Source organism: Schistocerca piceifrons, chromosome 1 (genome assembly GCF_021461385.2).
Source record: "Schistocerca piceifrons isolate TAMUIC-IGC-003096 chromosome 1, iqSchPice1.1, whole genome shotgun sequence".
NCBI lineage: Eukaryota > Metazoa > Arthropoda > Insecta > Orthoptera > Acrididae > Schistocerca > Schistocerca piceifrons.
This window is the reverse complement of record NC_060138.1, coordinates 227,924,582-227,940,443: the sequence shown is the minus strand read 5'-3', so window position 1 is coordinate 227,940,443 and position 15,862 is coordinate 227,924,582. Positions and strand designations below refer to the sequence as shown.

Here is a 15,862-nt window from a genome sequence, read left to right as displayed (position 1 = left end):
CCCAATAGCCACTTCTTGCTTGTAGTGCTTGCCTGACCTATTAAGTGAAACCCCAAAAATTTTTCAAATAACGGAGGTCGCTAAAATAGCATCCTACCCCTTAGCAGAATCCTTTGAGCCTCTGGTTTAGACCTTCCTGTCTGCTCAAAACCAGTGAAACAGAACTGATTCTGGTAACGATGCTGCAAAACGATAGATTTGCTTCCACTTCCTAGGCGATGCTGTAGGAACCGAGGATAGCCTCTGAACCCAGGCAGTAGGAATCATCATTCCTGCCTACATGAGCCACGATTTGCAGCTACCTGCCCCCAGTGTGATCATTAGGTGCCTGCAGAGCATCCTCCGCGTCTTGGACGAGATTTCGTTTCAGGTTAACACAGTGGAAACTGGCCATCTTTCCCAACCCGCCTGCTCTTTTCCTGAGGGGCTCCAATCAGCTGGCTACACTGGAGATCCCTATGACAGGCCACCCCATCCTTAGCGCCTATCTCTTAGGAAGACCGGCCACAGTGCCAACAGGAGAGGTGTTTCGCAGTGGCCGAGATGTATTTTCAGCAGCGGAGAATATCCCAAACCTTTTTTCTTAAGGTGTAAGTGTTGTGGCGTAACAAGACAGCTACGCCACACTGAAGTAGCCGAAAGGCACGCGTAATCTTAAGTAGGCTAGGTAGAGGTCTGAAACAGGATACTTATTAATGTTATAAAGAAAAGTATGTAGCTACTAGAACACTTAAATTTTTATATAGCCCTTTGGTTTACAACGTTCTTGGTGATACAAGTGAGACTCTATCTTGAGGTACATGCAATGTTACAAATGGCGCCTTGCTAGGTCGTAGCCATGGACTTAGCTGAAGGCTATTCTAACTGTCTGCTCGGCTAATGAGCAATGCATGCTAACTATCTGCTCGGCTAATGAGCGATGCTTCGTCCGTGTAGTCGCTAGCAATGTCGTCCATACAACTGGGGCGAGTGCTATTCCGTATCTCGAGACCTGCCTTGTGGTGGCGCTCGGTCTGCGATCACACAGTGGCGACACGCGGGTCCGACATGTACTAAATGGACCGCGGCCGATTTAAGCTACCACCTAGCAAGTGTGGTGTCTGGCGGTGACACCACAGTAAGGCGTCATCTGTGCGACCGGTAACCACTTTCGCCTTCCACCCACAGACTCGCGACATTGCTACTGTTCGCCACTCACCGCTAGGTAAGTGTTGACGGGCCGGAAGTTATGAATCAGAAGATGCAGCAGCATCAGACATCCCAGACGATGCTATGTGCTCCAGAGATCCCAAAGCTTTCATCTCAGATGCTCTAACGCAACCGCAGCCCAGGGAAACATCCCGAAGCCTGTCTACCGTGGACAACATAGCTTCCAGCTGTTTATGGGCAGTGCCCAGTTGCCCCAGCATCCGTACACAACAGGCACAGTCTTCACCCATCTTTTCTCAATTACTGTCTGAATCACAGGTAATGAACTCCAACTCTGGAAATAAAGTCACTCAAGACCACCAATCGAAACATATGCAGTTTCTGACAGCAGAACAAATAACTAAATATCCTGCTACAGTTTATTTCAACTCAGAAGGAAGTAAGAATAGCACTAAACCAAACTATATAAACGAAATGTATACAAAAGAGAAGCTCCTGCTGCTGCTGCTGCTCCTGTCTCTGTTCTTCTAGAAGGCAGGAACTGTACTCAGCACATATTATTTGCAAAGCTCACGAAGTCGAGTAAACAAAGCGACGCTAACGACTCCTGCGGCGGAAAATTCTACACACACCAAAAAAGTTTTGCATCACCCTGGTTCCCAGAACATCTGAAGATAGACTTTGACTGTTGATATTGTACCATAGACACAGTCCCTTTAACTGTTCAGAGATGTCACTATATCCACCCAAAGATGTAAACAACCATGCATGAGCAGCGTCTATTAGACGGAGGGGGTCCGACAGCCTATCAGTTCCAGTCATTTCACCAGGAAAGAGGTACACGGCTCGTGTTGTCTGAAGTTTAACCATGCCTAGACGGTCAATACCGAGGTTCGATCGCGTCCGCATTGTTACTTTGTGCCGGGAAGGGCTCTCAACAAGGGAAGTGTCCAGGCGTGTCGGAGTGAACCAAAGCGTTGTCGTTCAGACATGGAGGTACAGAGGCACTATCGAAGACATGCCCAAGTGCTATTACTGCAGTGGATGACCGCTACCTACAGATTAAGACTCGGAGGAACCCTGACAGAAACGCCACCATGTTGATAATGCTTTTCGTGCAGCCACAGGACGTCGTATTACGACTCAAACTGTGCGCAATAGCCTGCATGATTCGCAACTTCACTCCCGAGTTCCGTGGCGAGGTCCATCTTTGCAATTGCAACACCATGCAGAGCGGTACAGATTGGCCCGACAACCTGCCGAACGGACAGCTCAGGATTGGCATCACGTTCTCTTCAACGAAGAGTATCGCATATGGCTTCAACCAGACAATCGTCGGAGACTTGTTTGGAGGAAATCCGGTCAGGCTGAACTCCTTAGACACACTGTCCAGCGAGAGCTACAAGATGGAGGTTCCCTGATGTTTTGGGGTGGCATTATGTGGGGCCGACGTACGCCACTGGTGGTCATGGAAGGCGCGGTAACGGCTGTACTATACGTGAATACCATCTTCCGACCGATAGTGCAACTATATCGGCAGCATATTGCCGTGGCATTCGTCTTCATGGACGACAATTCGCGCACCCATCGTGCACATTTTGTGAATGACTTCCTTTAGGATAACGACTTCGCTCGACTAAAGTGGCCAACATGTTCTCCAGACATGAACCCTATCGAACATGCCTGGGATAGATTGAAAAGGGCTGTTTATGGACAACGTGACCCACCATCACTCTGAGGGATCTAAGCCGAAGCGCCGTTTAGGAGTGGGACAATCTGACCAACAGTGCCTTGATGAACTTGAGGATAGTATGCCACGACGAATACAGGCATGGATCAGTGCAAGAGAACGTGCTACTGGGTATTAGAGGTACCGTTGTGTACAGCAGTCTGGACCACCACCTCTGAAGGACTCGCTGTATGGTGGTACAACATGCAATGTGTGGCTTTCATGAGTAATAAAAAGGGCGGACATGATGTTTATGTTGGTCTCTATTCCGATTTTCTCGGAACCGAGGTGATGCAAAACTGGTTTTGAAGTGTGTACTACAAAGTAAACCCACTCAACATAAGCGATCGAAAAGTACGTGAAGTCTTACACAAAAATAAATAGCACTGCTAACGCAGCTAAATGAACAGTTGCTGTTTACAACTACTCAGACGTAAGTAAGAATACCACTAAACTATGTAAATAATCTACTATGTCAACAATCTATCTACGAACGATAGACTGCTGCTACTGCTACTCCTGACTCGGCTTTGCTAGGAGGCTGTAGGAAATTAAGCCATCATTGTTAATACTTGCTGATGTATGACAATTTGACATGGATTTCAACGCGAAAACCTTTCAGAAATTGAGCATGCGCGGTGAGACAAGGATAGATGCATGTTTGGTTTTCCTAGAAGAGATAGGTAAGCGATATCATTGAACAGACTGGAGTGAAATACGTAGTTATGACGACAGTGAGAATGAGATGGAGGGATAATTACAGAGGCAGATGGATGGCAATTGGACAGAGGAAATTCTATGACGGAGCACGAGAGGTAAGAATTGTAACTGGTATGTTGACGTGATTGAAAGTGGGTTGACGACATTACAAAAAATGGAGAGGTAACATGGATATGAATACCGGAAGATCGTAACGCGTGGAGAGTACAGTAGGTGGTTTGCCTATCAGTGTGTGCCAAGTGCTTGATAATTTATAATTACGTAGAAAAGGGAAACGAATCTAATCAAAGTCAATGCACTAGCTTATATGATCAAGAATGAGAATGGAAAATACCACTGATATTTTGAAATGAACCACAGAAACACTCGTCGGAAATTTTTTGGGAACTAGAAAAAACCTAGTAATTTCCCAATACCTAGGAGGCGTCTTGTAAGTTGTAGCATTGACTAATGTATTCATGAGTATACTAAGGTTGATAGAATGAAAGTTGGCTTCTTAAGCTCTGAATTCTGAACATGAACCACACACATTCTCAGACTCTACGAATCCCAGACAAAGCGTAATATTATAGTTCCTTAAACTATAAAAGACCTTGGCATAATCTGGGATGAGCATCTAAACTGTAAGAACTAACTGTTGAAGTGTGCAGGAATTATCTGCCAATATGCAGTAACAAAATTTTGAAAAATATATATCCACCTCAAATTAACAGAAAATTCTTTAGTCCTGTCAAATCCTTACCCCTGTGACACAAAGGGCGAAAACTTCATTCCATAACTGCAATACCAGATCAGTTTCGTACAGGAAGCGTTGCATGACATTAATTGTTTCTCCATCTCTTTCCACATTTCTGCCATAGATCTGTGGAACTAATTATTGTGTCTTACACACAACTGATTTGCATTCAAGAGTAGATTAAGCCTTTATCTCTTATCGTTGGCACAACTTACCTCTCGGCACATCCCAGCTGTTTTCCTTCTGTGCAAAAGGGAAGCAGTAACTCTGTCACAATGTAAAATATCTACACTTTTCTCATCCATTTGTATTTCTGTTTTATTGTTTCCATTTCAGCTGCTAACTTTATTATTTTCGCTGTTCCTCTGACTAGTCAACATCTTCTACACATCGATTCCTTCGGCACTGTTGTCACGTCTTTGTTACATTCCACTACCAGCAGCGTACAAGAAGGTAATGAACAAATTGATTTATCTTACGAAGACTGACATTTTTAAATTCCACATTTTGATTACTAACTATACATGTTGTAATTGTTACTTATTATTATTAAATAAACAATTCATGGTTACTGCCCCATTCTGTTAACTACATTCATCGCTTTCTAATTGTCTGTAGTGGTGCATCTACATCTGCGGTGAGCTAGTTCCTTTGGTCTAATGAAGTCTAATCTTTTAAAGTGTTTCATATATTATATTGTGTGCTTTTGTGGTTCATTGTGAATTGTAATAATTACATCATTGTTGCAATGGGTAGCTTACTTCCTCTGCATATGTTATGTCAACAAATTTTGCAGTTTCTTCTCTTGTTAGTTCGTCTGCATCTCGAAACTCTACCTGCAGCCGTCTTTCTTTTTTCATACCTCTGTCGGCATTTCCATTATTTCGGTTATTATCTCTCTATGTTTCTAATTTATCTCTTGAACTAGATAAACATTTTGACACTTTCTGTCTGCCGTAAACATTAAGCTTTCGCTATTTGCCTAATTTTTCTTTCCTTCTAGATATACATTCGCAATTTCTGCTATCTCACCATTGTCGATCCTGCAGTTAATAAACTCATCTCAGGATCAGTACATTATTACAATGTTCCAATTCACAACATAAACTATCGCATCGAGTGTACTGTTAGTAGCCAACATACAATTATTGTGCTTATATCGTTTGAATTGTAAATAATAATGTACCAAAATATTAATATGTGTGATAACTGCAAGCGTACTTAACAGTGGCTACAAAGCCCCAACTGCAGTAATGTATCCAGAAGGAAGTAAAAACAGTCAAACAGCGAAAACGTTACCATCTAGACCACAGGGTAATACAGTCATGAACAACATTGATAAATATGTGACTTTCCAAGTTTTCCCGATCAATCTGTTGCAAATACACTTCTCGCATTTGCCACCGGATCGTATTGTGCACATCGCGCAATATTTCATCGATGCAGCTGCTCGACATCATTAGGTGGTGGTAGTTGGTTCTGTCACTGCTCCAAGGCGCGACCGATGATAATCGCGCGGCGGCGTCAAATTTATCAACTGGGAACAGGCAATACGCATGCGCGGGAAGACGCTCGCAGTTGGGAGGAAAGCGGCACTGCTAGTGCACCCTGCTGGGAGCCGCAGAATGGACTTACACGCTTGCGTTGTGGACAATGACTGTGTTGCCGGACGCTCCTGCGATTAAAAGCTGAAAAAAATCTCAGCAGTGCGTTCCGTCGAGTGATGAATCGGAGGCTCCTATTTCCCCTATTTTGATTTAATGGCAGCCAGTGCTGTTTTCAAGAAGGCGCTTCATTGAAAACCGCATCCCTGTTGAAAAGATTGTCCGCCGTAAGGATATGTATGGCCTTCTCAACAACACAGTCCCAGAAACATGAGGCTGGGGACAAAATTTAAGTTTTTTCCTAAAACATGTCCCGTGTCCAAGCAGTGCTCCGCTACTGCAGACTTATCAGATTGCCCCAGGCGTGTATGACGATGGTGTTCCACGCAACGTTCTTGCACGGTTCGGCATGTCTGCCCAATATAAGATTTTCCATATTGACATTGGATCTTACACTCACCAATGTGTCCTAAGGCCAATTTTGCTGGTGGCCGAGAAACACACTTGACGTCGTGCTTTTGGAGGATACTTCCTATTCTTGAAGACATGCCGCCAAAATATTGCAGGAACGCCGTTGCAGTGGGTGCCTCCGCATTTACATTTGCTTCGAACGGAACGTACGGCGTATCTGTCTGTTGGAGTAGCCCTTCTGCTAGAATACCTGTTGTAGCTAACTAGGCAGACTGTCGGCATCTAAGACCACATGTGCTCTATGCCCCAAAGAGCGTAAGACACCATCGTGTTACGCAGGGTAATGACAACTTGTGGCCTGCAAATAAACCTCCGTATGAGTAGATTTCCGATAGACGCTATGTCCCAGTGTACCATTGGCATTTCTTCTGACAATGACACCCAGGTATGGTAAAATGCCATCCTTTTCCACTTCCATTGTGACCTGTATATTGGGATGAAGCTACTTCGAATGTCGGAGAAACATACGTGATGTCTCTATTCCGTGGGGCACACCACAGATGTATCGTCTACATTCCGCCAGAAGCAGGAATGTTTGAGACTTGCCGACTGCAGTGCTTTTTCCTCAAAGTATTCCATAAAACAGTTGGCCACCATGGAGAGAGAGGACTTCGCATGACGACGCCGTGCACTTGTTCAAACTACTGGTCACTAAGGAATAAGTTGAGGTAAGCACATGTTTAAGCAATGTCACAATGTCTTTATCAAACTGGCTGCTGATAAGCTCTAACGAGTACTGCACAGGTACTTCCGTAAATAAAGATATAATGTCAAAGCTAAGCAAAGGATCCGAGGGTTACAGCTTAAGTGTCTTCAGGCGTCCAATGAAGTCCTCTGAATTCCTGATAAGGTGATCACATTTGCCTATGAGAGGACTTAACAGTGTAGTAAGAATTTCGGCCAGAAAACAGGTTGAAGCTCCAATGTTGCCTACTATTGGGCAGAGAGGATTCCCATCCTTATGTATCTTGGGTAGGCCGTACAGTCTTGGGGGAATTGCAACCTGTCGGTGTAGGCTCTTAGTCACTTTAGAAGGAATAGAACTCTACTGAAGGAGATGTAATGTTCTTCTCTAGATCTTGCCAGTCGGATCCTCTCTTAGCTTGCGATAGCAGTATCGTCGAGAAGTGCCTCCATCTTGCTGTTTAGATTTTCTACACAGCTTCCGGAACTCTCGGAACGAGGTAATGCAAAACTTTTTTTGATGTGTGTATAATAACCACGTCGTCGACGACACGTCAAATACTAATCTAACTTTGTTTCTTCCTTATCGAAAACACTTTGAGTGTTGCTAATTATGACTATGCCAGTATCGCTCTTCTATTATTCGAGCATCGTCATGCGAGAACGTGTTTGGGCGCTCGTAAAAGGAAGAGAAAAAAAGAAGTGAATTCGTCAACCTTCAGTAACACGAAAACATTTTTGTTGTTGCTGAGGTCCTCATTCTGGTGATTGGTTTGATGTATGTCTCTTCTTTAATCTAATATATGAAAGCCCGTACGTCTCTGTATAACTATTGCAACATACATCCAGTTATACTTTCTTACTGTAGTACAGCCTTGTTCTCTGTCCAGTTCTACTAGTCTCCTCCCATCATCCCCCACACTCCTGCAAAGCACCCACTCCCACAAACACGTAGATAACCTCCATGACCAGATTTACCATTCCTCGATATCTCAAGATCCGTCCTCTTACTTGATTCCTTCTTGTAGTCAAGAAAAACGATAAATTACTTTCCTCCCCATTTCCATTCAGTACCTTGACATATTCTTCTTCTGCGCCACATTTCAAATACTTCGATTCGCTTCTTGTTTGTACTGCCTCTAGCCGGCGTTTCACTTCCATATTAAGCTACACTCCAGACAAATACTTACTGAAAAGACTTCCCAGTAACCGTACGTTCATATTCCTCTTTTTCTGAAATGCCTTCCTGCTATTCCCAATCCGCATTTTTTATTCTGCTCACGTCTGCCATCTTCGCCTATCTTCTTCTTTCGCTTTTTTTCCGTTTCTCTAGCAGGGTCGGTATTGCTGAAAGGGGTCTGGCGATATTTGTTGGTGGCCGGATGCCATTTCTGAAGCCATGGAATCTATCTGCCCCATCCGTCTGCGTCAAGACTAATCTCATGTTCAAGTATGAGAACGTTTCTCTAAATGTTTGCGTAGCTTATGTCTGAGGCGGGACGTAGAGAGCAGCTCCGTATTTACCTACCTGGCTCGCCAACCCTCGTAGGTATCGCACGAGGCTGATTCGCTCTGGGGAAGTTTCTGCTCCAAATATCCTGGAAACGGCCCTTTAACGAGCTCGTTTTATCTGGGCGGGTCTGCCTTTGTTATCTATATTGCTCCTTAAATAGTATAACTCTTCAGCTACTTCCAATTTCTTAATTCTTCCAGAACCATCTAATATAATTCGACAACATTCGATTATATTTGTATGACTCTTCGTGATCTTCATTCTGACTCCAGGGAATAATGTGTACATTGTGATGGGTGGTAGTGTTATAGATAAATTTGTCACGATAGTCAGCGATCAGATAGCGCGTTTCTTCTCTGCATACAGTAACTGTTCTATGTTTAGAGGTGAACATTGATCAGAATATTCATTATAGGGAGCAATCATGTCCCAATGACAATTACTTATGTCCACTGAACAACTGCAACCATTTGAACGGGGTCACATTGTAAGCCTGCGGGAAGCGGGATAGATGGATTATTCCTCATGTTGGAAACAATGTATAAGTGGTGTGTCGTTGCTTTCAATAGTGGTCTGTGGATCATTCTCACACCTGTAGACAAGGTTCTTGATGGCCGTGTAGTACAGTCACATCCCAAGATCGACGTTTGTTCAAGCAGCAGTGGCCGATCGGACACTCTCTGTACCTGCTGTATCTCCGAGCCACGTTGGGAAATGTCTGCTTGCACCAGGACTAACAAGGGAAAGGTCGAGTCCGACATTTCAAAACCTACTCTGAAATTTTTATACAGGAACAATACATTTCAAGAAACACTGTGTCATAATTTTAGCTGCCTAGAAATAGTAAAAGCATTTTCTTAAAAAAATAGTGAAAATTATCAAATTCCTAGCTCGCCAGGCGTCTGGAGATATGAACGCCCCTAATGTAAGTGTAGCAGACAACGACCGCGCAACATGGCAATTGCAGTCTTGGTCGACGGCGCATAGGTAAACAACACGGCACAACGCGATCGTAAATTTCGAAACAAATTTCAGGTTCCGTTGATAGTTTCTCTCACATAGTTATCCACAATCCCGGCATTTGCCTTAAGCGATTTAGGGAAATCACAGAAAGCCTAAATCAGGATGGCCAGACCTAGGTTTGACCCGTCGTCCTCCCGAAAGCGAGTCCAGTGCGCTATCCCGCACAGTCGCTAAGTGTTCACAATTAAAATAAACTGAATTAATTTTCTTTGTGTTTTATTCGCGTATGTTTGCTAACAGCATCTGTCTTTGTGCAGGTTCCAGCGTTTCACAGTAATGTGGAATCCAATTCATGTTTTCAACCCTTCAGAGATGAACATGAAGAATGTGGTATTCAATAGAAATCACCTACCTATTGTTTATTATTTATTTGTGAATAACATGGACAGTCGTTCGAATGCTGTCGACATTGCATTAGAAGGTATAGAAAGTAGCTCTGACACGTCCCTGAACTTTCCTTCAAACGATGACAGTTGTGCTAATTAAATTCCAGAATAAAAATACAGACCCTTCCTAGCTCAATGAAAACATTATAATAATTGCTTTCCGTGAAAAAAAGGCTGTAAATGTTTGGTTAAACGAAGGAGGGAGAAATCGCGTAAAGTTAAGCGATGTGTAAAACCGGTTTCGTTTCGTAAAATCTGAACGGGAAATGTCTAAATGGAAGAGATATTTATACAAGCTACGAAATATACGCCAAAATAAACGCGCAGAAGTGTGAAACAAAAACTATTCGAAAGGTTTAGAACCGCTCGTGATGGTCCATGCGTTTTTCGATCTAATTAAACAGATTCAGGAAATTATATGGAAAAGGAACTCGCAAAATTACGTTTACTTCAAGTGAACGTGTAGAGGAGATATCTTTAATAGGTAGTACCAAAGAGAATTTCGTAGCTGATGTGTAGACGATTCTTAATGCTGTCCTCTAAAATGCTGCGTGTAAAGCCTGTCAGTCAACATCTGTGCAAGAACTGTGTACAAACCGCACTTTATCATTTCCAGCAAAAAAAGACTCGATTTGTAGTCGATGTATGCAACGTGACATTCATATACAACAATGCCAGTGAATAGTATCAGTAGATATTTGTTTCATACCTGGCTTCAGGAACTTCAAGGCAAATTTGAACCAAAACTTAAACAAGTTACAAAAATCTTGTAAACGGCATAGAATAACCTAGAAAAGTGAGAGAGCTTAAGTTTCAGCATCATATCCAAAACGTCTTCTTACCCATTGCGGAAAATAATTAATGTCTTTTGTTGGATTTTTGGCCTGGACGTAACAACATCTCTGTCTCTGGGAGGATGATGGCTATTAATATATTTAGGATTCCGCCCGACACCAATAGTGTAATTCAGCCACTCAGTAAAGAAATTTTTTGACAGGATCAAGCATTTTTCAATAAATTGTAGCGAAATGTAATTTCAGATTGATCTTTGTTATTTCAGGACTACCAGGTGAACAGTATCGTTGAACTTCAGTTATTAGTGCATTGACACTTTACATCGCGACATTTTTAAGAATTTGATCAAGTATGCCTGGAACGCAGTACAACATGCAGAGTAACGACCACGATCATTTCTCACAACATCCCAGTTTTGTGTAAATAAAATTAGAAGTTGAAGTGAAGTGCCTCAGTACACTAATATTTCTGTCATCAGGTGTGTTTGGTGTAAGAAAAACGCTACTTTTCGTCATCCATTAGAACTTTGCATTTTTGTGGCTACTGCAAGGAGTAAACTAGGAACATTTTCGTTGTTATTAAAATGTACATTAATGAAAAATTGCCGAGTGGTCTAAGGCGCTGCAGTCATGGACTGTGCGGCTGGTCCCGGCGGAGGTTCGAGTCCTCTCTCGGGCATGGGTGTGTGCGTTTGTCCTTAGGATAATTTAGTTTAAGTAGTGTGTAAGCTTAGGGACTGATGACCTTAGCAGTTAAGTCCCATAAGATTTCACACACATTTGAACATTTGAATGAAAAATTCTCATAGGAATTTGGCAACAGGAATTGTTATAAAATGATTCATATCAACAAATTAACATTCTAATTGATGGAAGACGTGTTTAATGTAACGTCACACTCTTGATTTTCTTTCTCTTCTAGCCACTTGTGTAACAATTACATAAGCAACAGTTTAGATGTCGATATTAACTGAAAATTAATAAAAAATTAATAATCTGAGGCATTTTGGTTTGGTTTAAGTGTTTAAAATTCCTGTGTGTGTACTTAAATCATACACACAGCGCTACGTTACATAGTCACGGCTGCGTCAGCTCATTCATGGTTCGCGCGCTAGGCATCAATGGCTGTACAAACCGCTGTTACAAGCGGCATTTTCTGCAGGCCAAACGACAGACTTTAACAGTATTTAGAAACACTTGCGGTGCTCCTGCTTTTCTTCAGGTGTACTCTTTCCGTGTGAAAAAATTCAGGGTAAGTTTCGACATGTCTGATTGGACAATTCCCTTGTAAGATCACGTGTGCCTCTGGCCAGATAGCCAAGCTTTTAAATTTCACGTTTAAGAAATCGTTCACGCAGAAGACCATCGCATCGATTCAAGCATGGACGACATAGTAATAGGCACCTCTGGTATAGAGAAAGAAGTGACAGAATTGAAGCCAATTAAGTCGCCAGATCCGAGTGGAATCCCCATCTAGTTTTAAAAAGATTACTCTAGGATATTGGCGCCTTGCTTAGCTTGCAATTCTCGGGAATATTCCGCCCAGCTCAAAGTCAGGAGGGACTACAAAAAAGCGCAGGAGGCTCCTGTACCTAAAAATGGTAAAAAAAAGAACCCGCAAAATTACATACCTACATCCTTTATATCGGTTTGCTGCAGAGCTCTTGAGCATGTTCTCAGTTCGAATGTAATAAATTTCCTCGAGATGGAAGACCTTCTAACAACGAATCAGCACGGTTTTAGAAAGTATGGTTCCTGCGAAGCTCTGCTTGCCCTTGTTTCTCAAGAAGCTCTGCTTGCCCTTGTTTCTCAAGCTATACTGCAAAGTACGGGCGGAGGGCTATAGGCAGATTCTATATCTCTAGATTTCCGAAAAGCGTTTGACACAGTGCTCCACCGCAACGAAGGTACGAGCGTATGGAATACGTTCCCAAATATGTGAGTGGCTAAAAGGTTTCTTAAGAAATAGAATCCAGTAAGTTGTCCGGCGGGCGAGTGCCCGTCAGAAACAAGAATAGCGTTACTAGTGCTCCAGGGAACGTTGATAGGAATGCTATTACTATTCACATACATATCAATTAACTGGCGGACAGGGTGGGCAGCAATCTGCGTCTGTTTGCTGATTACTTGTAGTGAGCAGGAAGGTATCTCTGTTGAGCAACTGTAGGAGGGTACAAGACGACTTGGACAAAATTTCTAGGTGGTGTGATGAATGGCAGCTATTCTAAACGTCAAAAAACGTAAGTTAATGCGGATGAGTAACTGTCTAGCTAGAAAGCAATGTCAAGCTTCCGTTCCTGGATGTCTTAGTTGAAAGGAAGGCAAGAGGCCGTCTTGATTATTCAGTGTACAGAAATTTACGCACGTTGAAGGGTACTTGAAGGCAAACATTTTTCACCACCCTGTGCAGAAGAAATCGGTCCTCAACACTGTAGCCCGGCCGCTGTGGATGAGCGGTTGTAGGCGCTTCAGTCGGCTACGGTCGCAGGTTCGAGTCCTGCCTCGAGCATGGCTGTGTGTGGTGTCCTTAGGTTAGTTAGGTTTACGTAGTTCTAAGTCTAGGGGCTGATAACCTCAGATGTTAAGCCCCATAGTGCTTAGAGTCATCTGAACATTGTAGTACACAGGGCAAAGACTGTTTTTGAAGTTGGCTATCTAGAGTCTGAATGGCTGTCTAGAGCCTGAATTTTAGCTTTTGAAGCGCATCTTCAGACAGAATGGTTACAGCACGTTAGAAATTGCAAACATTTTCAAGTGTCACAGACGAAAGACGCCTGGTGAATCGGCGAAAGAGGCCAGGTCAACTGCATGCCTTCTTTACTGTGGGCATTTACTAGCTAGATAGTACGCGTGCTGAAGAGACATGGACTGAGAACAGTGTTCCGGCTAGCCTGCAAGAGAAGATGTATGTTACGCTCCGTTAAAGACGACATAGGTCTTCGATTTCCCGGCGTGTGCTCTGTCCCATGTGAATGTGGTACCACTTGCACAGGTCAAACTACTCTTACGGTTGCTGAGCGTTGTGCAGAGCATTCGTGACATATGAAACCAAGGAAACTTCAGAAGTCCACCGTGGCTGAACATTGCCTGTAAAAGTGGCATAAAATACAATTTGGAAAGACTAATGTTTAGGCTCGACCACCGTCATACTGGGTTCCAGTTATCAAAGAAACGGCTGAAATTAAACAGCAACAATTTTAGCAGAGATCAGGGGTACAATCTTAGGGGGCCTTCGGGCGGGTTTCGTAGGTTGAGCGAAGATTAAGACGTAGGCTTGACGTTTGTAGCGACGGGGGAATGACAGTTTCAAACGTGACGCCGGCCTCTTGCGGCGCGTGACGTCACTCGGTCCCGCACGAGGCCCACGAGAAAGACAGGCCGCGGTGCGTACGTCACGAAGGTAGTCCTGAACTCGCTCGTTCGCTCAGCTCAGCAGACAAAATGCGTTTCTAAACCTGTTAACTCGCAGCTGGGCGTGTAAGTACTAACAAGAATTGCATCTTCCACTAGAATCTGCTATTATGAAGTCTTACTGATTAACAGTACTACAGCAAAATTTAATTTAAGATCAATACTCGATATAAATGGTATAACGGCTAGTTTATAGAATTCAGTCTCTTCTGCGTAACAGTACTCATTACATGTTGGAAGTGGTGCCTTACGCAACTGATAATCATTTTAGCATGATTTTATTTTATTGTGCGACAGCACAGACATAACGAATTATAAGTAGGCCCATGGTCTTCCCATAATTATAGGACTAATAACAGTAAGATTCCATAATAGCGGATTCCAGTAGAAGATTCTGTCTCCGTTTACACGGACACGCTTCGTTACGAGTTAACAGGTGTAGAAACGTAGTTTGTCTGCTGATTTGAGCGAGCGAGCGAGCGAGCCAGGACTACCTTCGTGACCTAAGCGCAGTGGCCTGTCTTTCTCGTAGGCCTCGGTCTCGCACGGGACGGAGCTGCTAGGAGCTGCCCAATTTACCTTCCGCGAATGCGTCACTCTGGCCCTATCTGGAGGGTTCCAGACGCTGCCATTACATCTGTAAGAGCAGACCACGATGCTGGTCCCAACAGACAGTGATTTTAACTCCGCCACACACCATTAGGTGACTTGCGGAGTATGATTTCGATGTAAATGATGTCGACGGCGGAGACAGCTATCGAAAGCTCAAGTGTCCTATTCGAAGTGAAGCGGCTTGTAAACCAAGAAGATTTTGATGCCTTCTCAGATGTGTAGGAATCATACCAAACAGGTCTATCATCATTATCATCATCATCATGATCTTATTTCAAGGATTAGGTGTAGTAATCACCTGTCCTGGTCTCTAACATCCATCCATCCTCAAACATGGTACTCACTGGAATTAAGGAAAACGTAGAAGGGTGGACCCACCAATATATCTTTCGTTTCACACACCCTGTTGTGGGGTTGTGAACCACTGAGGGATACGGCGAGACGAAGCCTGTCCATCGTTTCTGGGTCCCCAGTTGCATACACACAGTACACACACACACACACACACACTAGAACAATAGTCACCAAAGGCATGAAAAGGCGTGAAAAAATGTAGCAGAGTTTTTGTATTTAGTTCCACATCTACATGGATACTCTGGAAATCACATTTAAGTTTCTAGCAGAGGGTTCATCCAACTACCTTCACAATTCTCTGTTATTCCGTCTCGTATAGTGCGAACTGTGTAGTTGAACTGATAGTTGCTACCAACCTGTTTCAAAAACGAACAGAGAAATTTAATGCAGAGAACCTGATAGAGAAAAGTTAATATAAAATCGTGCATCCATAATAAAAAGTTATGAGTGAATAATTTTCACAATCTGCTGAACTATCAAAAAATACTAGGGAGGACTCGTTACACATTGAATCTATGAAAGTCAATCAACCCTTCCATTAAATCTTTCGTGGCTGAGTCTGGTTCCGAGACTGAGGACAGCAAAGCAGAACTTTTGCATTTCGCGTTTAAAAGACCAGCGCATGTCACTCATGTTTTAAAGAGAGCAGAAGATCGGATACACAGAATTACAGACA

General features: G+C 43.2%; 1 protein-coding gene across 1 annotated transcript in view; it reads left to right on the top strand.

The window, feature by feature from the left end:
- The window catches only part of LOC124802966 (tachykinin-like peptides receptor 86C), a 177,979-nt gene that overhangs the window by 92,392 nt on the left and 69,725 nt on the right, over positions 1 to 15,862 (top strand). The gene's annotated exons all lie outside the window — the stretch shown is intronic.